Genomic DNA, 6,717 nt, shown 5'->3' on the forward strand with positions numbered 1-6,717 from the left:
TGGGCCAACGAGGGGGGGGCTGATTAATCCGTAGCTCTGTGCAGTATGAGGGATATTAAGAATGGACAGTTGAAAAAGGACCTGTCTAAATACAATGAAAGCCGAGAGAACTGTTTTTATTTTGCACGAAACAGCTTACGGCTCAAAATATGATTGATTTGATTGCCTTCCGCCCTTCAAATGGTAATTTCCTCAACCCACATGAGATGCCTTTTCAGAATATAAACAAGATTAGATTAGCTCTACACCTCAGCAGAAAATCTCATTCAAAATACTAACGTAATCGCCCGTTAATTCGCTTTTCAACAGCTTTTATCACCTGTCAGCATCTTTATCATTGTAAGACAATCAAGAGATAATTGATGCTAATGTTACATACAGATCCAACTATTATTATTAAATGAACAATGAGAATCATTTTGACTGTCACCGCCACTGACTTGACTGTTAAGCGTGATTAGAACTGATTAAATATTTATATTGCATTGTGATGTGATGTGTGTGAACTGAAAGATATGCAGTGTAAATTGTTTTTGTGAACTTTATTTTACTGTTACTTTATTAGGCAACAGTTTGAAAAAAGGTTTAATTCATTAATAGGTAATGCATTACTGTATGTATAATAAACTATCACGGTTAATATTTATTCTAATTGCCCCTATTAAATTTTTAAGATTCTTAAATGCATGCAGGGTCAAAAAACACTTTTGTTTTCAAAAAATCTGCATTTAATATCACTGCATTTCCAACGATTCTCAAACAATTAGTTTGAAGCAGTTCAAAGATTCCGTCTCTCTAAACCTCTCCTTTCTGTGAGCCTCCTCTGCTCTGATTGGTCAGATGGTCCAGTTGGTTGTGATTGGTCTGCTGCGTAAATGATATGCCCATTGCAATAGTTCCATATTTTGAATGCTTGATAAAAAAATATAAATATCTGTTATTCATCATATACAGGTTGTGATTCAGTGGAACCAGCGATTCTTTATTTTAGGAGACAATCATTTTATTTGTCATGCACTTTCGGCTTTGCAACTATGCAAATCGTTCACATTCACATACAGCTACATTACACACTACATGAAAGGCAACATTGAAAATGGCATAATAGTGGCACTTTAAATTATACTTACAGTTGAGGTCAAAAGTTTACATACACCTTGCAGAGTCTGCAAAATGTTATTTTTTTTACCTAAAAAAAGAGGGATCAACCAAAATGTGTGTTATTTCTTAATTAGTACTGACTTGAATAAGGTATTTCATATAAAAGACATTTACATATAGTCCACAAGAGAAAATAATAGTCGAATTTATAAAAATTACCCAGTTCAAAAGTTTACATACACTTGATTCTTAAAGGTGCCATAGAATGGAAAACTGTGTTTACCTTGGCATAGTTAAATAATAACAGTTCAGTACATGGACATGACATACCATGAGTCTCAAACACCATCGTTTCCTCCTTCTTATATAAATCTAGTATTTGCAAAAGACCACCGAAAAATAGGTCAATTCCAACATAACAGACTGTTACGAAACTTTCCCGAGATCGTAAATAGTTACGCATCCAACATTTGCATCGCCCAATCATCACTAATGTCAGTACATCAGTTAAACAAGGCAAGCCACAGAAGGGACACGGTTAGCTTAATGCTAGCGCTAGCCTGTTACATTGCTATACATAGGATTTCACTGACGAGCTGCTCAATGTGTGCGGTAAGTAAGCACTCCCTCTGCATTATAACTTTACACAGAGCACATGCGATCATGGTAATGAAACTAAAATATCCGCGATTCAAAACGGCAGATTCAACAAACCGCATATTAAAAGCGGCTAGAGCTCCTAATTAAATATATATTTTTATCCATGTGCGAGCTATTGAGCTCTGTGAAACAGCCAATCAGAGCGGAGCTCATTAATATTCATGAAGCTTCCAAATAACAGAGCATTTTATTCTAGGGGCAAATTCTAGGGTTGTAAATGGACCTGTAAAACCATTTCTGGAGATTTTTTGCCCTTTCATATGCCATATACCTTCTATGTAGATATCAGAGAGCAATTTAAAATATTCTCCTAATGCATTCTATGGCACCTTTAATACTGTCTGTTACCTGAATGATCCACAGCTGTGTTTTTTCATTTAGTGATAGTTGTTCATAAGCCTCTTGTTTGTCCTGAACAGTTAAACTGCCCGCTGTTTTTTAGAAAAAATCTTCAGGTCCCACAAATTCTTTGTTTTTTTCAGCATTTTTGTGTATTTGAACCCTTTCCAACAATGACTGTATGGTTTTGAGATCCATCTTTTCACACTGAGGACAACCGAGGGACTCATATGGAGCTATTACAGAAGGTTCAGAAGGAAAAAGGATGCATTAGGAGCCGTTCACATGTCGCGCCTAAAAACGCGTGGAAAACGCTAGGCGCGCCGCTTTCTTTCTATCCAAACTGCTCTGTAGCTTGCGCTCCCATGGCATCTGCCGTTGCAAGCATTAAAAATCGTTTGCAGTAGCTCTGTTATCAAATTTATTTAAAAATGTTTATTCCTGTACAGCTATGATACGCTGTTTCTCCAACTTGGCAGTGCTTTCAATGTTATTAAGGGAAAGGATGAAGCTAATTGGTTGATTCATGTCACATGACCTGCGGTGCGATAGTGGCATTCTGAAAAGTTGAGATGTTTTTATCTCGATGCGGCGCAGACGCGCCTGGAAAAACGAGTGCGTCGCACTGTGTGCACGTCGCGACCGCGTCGCTTCCATTATGCGTGCGCATATCGCGCGTCTACATTTGAAATAACGGACTTGAGCGTGCAAAAGACGCGACATGTGAACGGCCCCTTAAGAGCCAAGGGTGTAAACTTTTGAACAGAATGAAGATGTGTACATTTTTCTTATTTTGCCTCAATATTGTTTTAGTACTGTACTTCAGAAGCTACAGAAGATACTTACATGTTTCCAAGAAGACAAAATAAGCTAAATTTACCCTGATCTTTCAATTCAGAAGTTTTTCCTTAATGTTGAAAAATTGTATATTATTGCAAAGCAGGGGCGGAGCGGGGGGTGGCTAATTGGGCTTAAGCCCCGAATGTTTTGTCAAAAGCCCCGAAACTTTTAGGTTTTTAGCGCAATTTTCCACCGGACAAAATTGCGATTGTTAACTCATGATTTCTGTTCTGTGCGCACCAATCTTGCACTTCTATCTACTCCTCAACCAGACCACCTAGAGACTTCGGGTTTTCGGCATTATGTTAAGGAAGGTCTAATCTCGGGAACGCACAAAAAAAAAATCCAGGAAAACATTTACTATCTCTTAGTGTTGTGATCCCATGACGTGAGAAAATTGCGCTAAAACACTCACTGAGTTTTTATTACTTGTTTAAAATAACTTCAACTTTGTTTCATTTCCTCTTGTAGGCTCTACTGGGTGAATTTTTTTGTTTGTTTGTTTTTGTTTTTTTACTGAGTACCCTAACTATCATCATTTTCCCAGATAGTGTATAGATTTTTAGGCATTCTGTTATCTCAAACAGCCTGAAAAATAGTGCATTTAGCTGACGTAATTGGGAAAAAAATCTACACGGGGGAGCATGCCCCCGGACCCCCCTAGGTTTGGGCTAAGCCCCGAATGTTTACATCGTCTGGCTCCGCCCCTGTTGCAAAGTTACACTAATTTTTTGTAGTTTTTTTTAAAAACACACACTATGATGCAGAGACAATTTCACTTAAAAATTTCTAATAAATGTTATAATTACAAGGAAGCTGCTGAGTACTGAAAACGTACTCATGTTTTTTTAAAAAAAATTTCAGCGTGTCCAATGCATTAATTTTTGTTAACGAATTGTACATCAATGCAAAGTTACCCTCTTTTTTTGTAGTTTTATTTAAAACCTCTCACTCGTACTTGTATGTCCTTCTAGAATTCTTCAGGCCAATGTTTGTCTCTTTCGCTCTTGTTTCCCCATGACAGTAGCCCTATAAATGCAACATGACAAAGTCTATTGAGAAGCACGTCTAATAAATTTTTCCCCCTGCTGTAGTGATGTTGCCCTGGGTCCTTGGGATCTGCTCTCTTGCTGAGGGTGGAAATCACATTCCAGTGGCGGAGACGGGTCAACCCCTGCGATTTTCCATGCTCAGCAAGAGCGCTCGGGACTACTCTCTTAGGCCTCAATGACTCACATTTGAATCCCCAGGGGAATAGATACTTTACAGCTCATCTCTTAACACACCAGGCTTACAGGACATGCAAATAAGATGCCCTTGAAGTTTCCACATTCATTAAAAGAAATTCAGACATTTGCATTCGGAAACATGGCGATACCGAGACTCGCATGTGACAAGAAGTCATCAGCATAATTATGTATGTTATACAAACCGCCGTTTGCTCCGTGCACATTTTTTTTTATTTTTTATTTTTTTGAAATAGTGAAGGCATTGCATGACATATCTGGGCTGCTTATTATTTTACATTGCGCCCATTGCTCCTTGACTCTGTCTTGGGTGGTATAAGGCATAAGCCTGAGCCAATATGCTGTTACTGATTTAAAGCGGATTATCGTTTGCTGTCCTAAGCCTCAGTGAAATCCTTTAAAATATTCATATTGGCAGACCTGGATTAGAAAACGAAACAACAGACGTTTTATACCCTTGTAGATTGGGTATATGTTTTTTTTTTTTTTTTTTTTTTTTCAGATGAACACTCTACTTTGGATGAATCTCAGCTTTTTTACAATCACCTTAATGGTATTTTCATAGTTAATGTGTGATGGAGTGTGTGTTGTATCCGTGCTAGATTAGATAGTGCTTAATGCAGCATAAACATAAACATCTGCTGAGTGATTGGCTGTTAACATAAAGCATGTGCGCTATCGTTTTGTCCTCCGTCACGTCATTTATACTCATCTTCACATTACAGCTGTAATCTCAGTTAGCTTGAGACTGGAGACAGCAAAAATGAGAATTTTCAGTATCATGCTGGTTCATTGGAGTCAAGACCATTTGTATTATTATCAATAGTCAATACTATATATTCAATTACTTTAATTCACATGCATGTACAGCTTTATCGGTGTGTGACAGGATATATGCACTTTTTCCCATTTTTCCATTTTTTACTCACATAATGTACAGGCATTTGTAGATTTATTCACGCTGACTTGAGCAAGACTTTCTGCTTTGTCAGCAGTCAAGTGGAATGTGCATCAGCCATGTCAAAGAATACATTTAGGTCATGTCAGGATTTCATCAGTTGGAATTCAGCCGGTGTGTGTAAACGTGTGGCATTCCCAGAGTCAAGCAAAATGCCTGTGAGCACACTTGTCACATTCCTGGTAACTCGAATTATTAATGCGGTTTTGGTCATTCTTTTTTTTTTTTTTTTTTTTTGAATTTCTTCTGATGTTGTGAAATGTCTCAGGGTCTTGTGAGCAAAGCAATGAAAATTTCACATCATTCAAGTCTGCTCCTAAATGCTGAGTCATAAATCTGCTGAAACAATAACTTTATTCTGTACCCCCACTAATGAGGCATCATCAGGCCTGGAGGAATTCCCATTGTGTTTAGGAGCGGTTGGAGTCAACAGGAAGGGGGCTTGCTTCGTTAAAGTGTGACCAGGTTTCATGGGGGTGTCTGTCTGATGACTGAACACGGTATGTGGCTTTTGACTTTAGGGCTTGACTTTTAATACATAGCTAACTATTTAAGCTATCACAATAAACTCTGGTCCATTCGGCGGAATCTAACTGAATCTAACACTGAAAACAAAAACGGTGTTGTATTTACTTTGGAAAAATGGTTCACTCTGAAATTGCTAGCAAATTTCACATGATTACAAAGATATAAAGAGCACTGAAATAACAGCATTCTAAAAAAAGAAATAAACATACCCTAGTAATCTTTGTTTTATTTACAGCTTCAAAAAATATTTTTTTTACAGTGTATACAGTGTATTCTAAAAAAAAAAAGGTTCAAAGTCAGAGTTGGAAACGTCTTAGAAAAAAAAATCGTCTTTTTTCACAAATTTTGAATGTATGCTAATTGTAAAATATAAAAGGTTTATATTTGTGCAGTTAATTGTTATATTGTATTTTCAGAAGGTTTTCAAATTTTGTCCTCTCCCCAAATTTGTCACTACCGAAACACAGTAATATATATTTTAATAAGAAGGGTTATATTGACCTATTAAGTTTTTGCTTACATTTATTATATTTAAAGTCTTCAGATGTAAGTAAATACCAATTCTATTTTATTTATGAGATTTATTGTATTTTTAATCCAATTTTTCTTTGTAAAAGGCAAAAAATTGATCATACTGATTTCAAACTTAAGGACTCATTAGTTTGAATATACATTGAACCAAACACTAACATAACATCTTAGTTGATCATTCAGTCTACTTTATTTTTGACAAAAACATTCCATGTTTTGGTCATGACAGCACATATTCGGCAGTGACAATAATGTTTTGGTAGAGAGCACATCACATTGCAGAATTTTAACTCACTAAAAACTGCTAAAACACTAAAATACTAAACATTTGCACAACTGTTCCAAAACGTTATTGCTCCCAAATAAAGGATTATGTGTTCCCTTTTGTCACAACCAAAACAATAATGACATGTTTCGGTCATGACTGTTTCGGTAGTGACAATTTTAGATACTTTTGAACCTAGCTCAAAGATGCTAATCAGCACAGGGTTAGCTAGCACAGTTCTGAACAGT

Source organism: Garra rufa, chromosome 10, assembly GCF_049309525.1.
Source record: "Garra rufa chromosome 10, GarRuf1.0, whole genome shotgun sequence".
Lineage (NCBI taxonomy): Eukaryota > Metazoa > Chordata > Actinopteri > Cypriniformes > Cyprinidae > Garra > Garra rufa.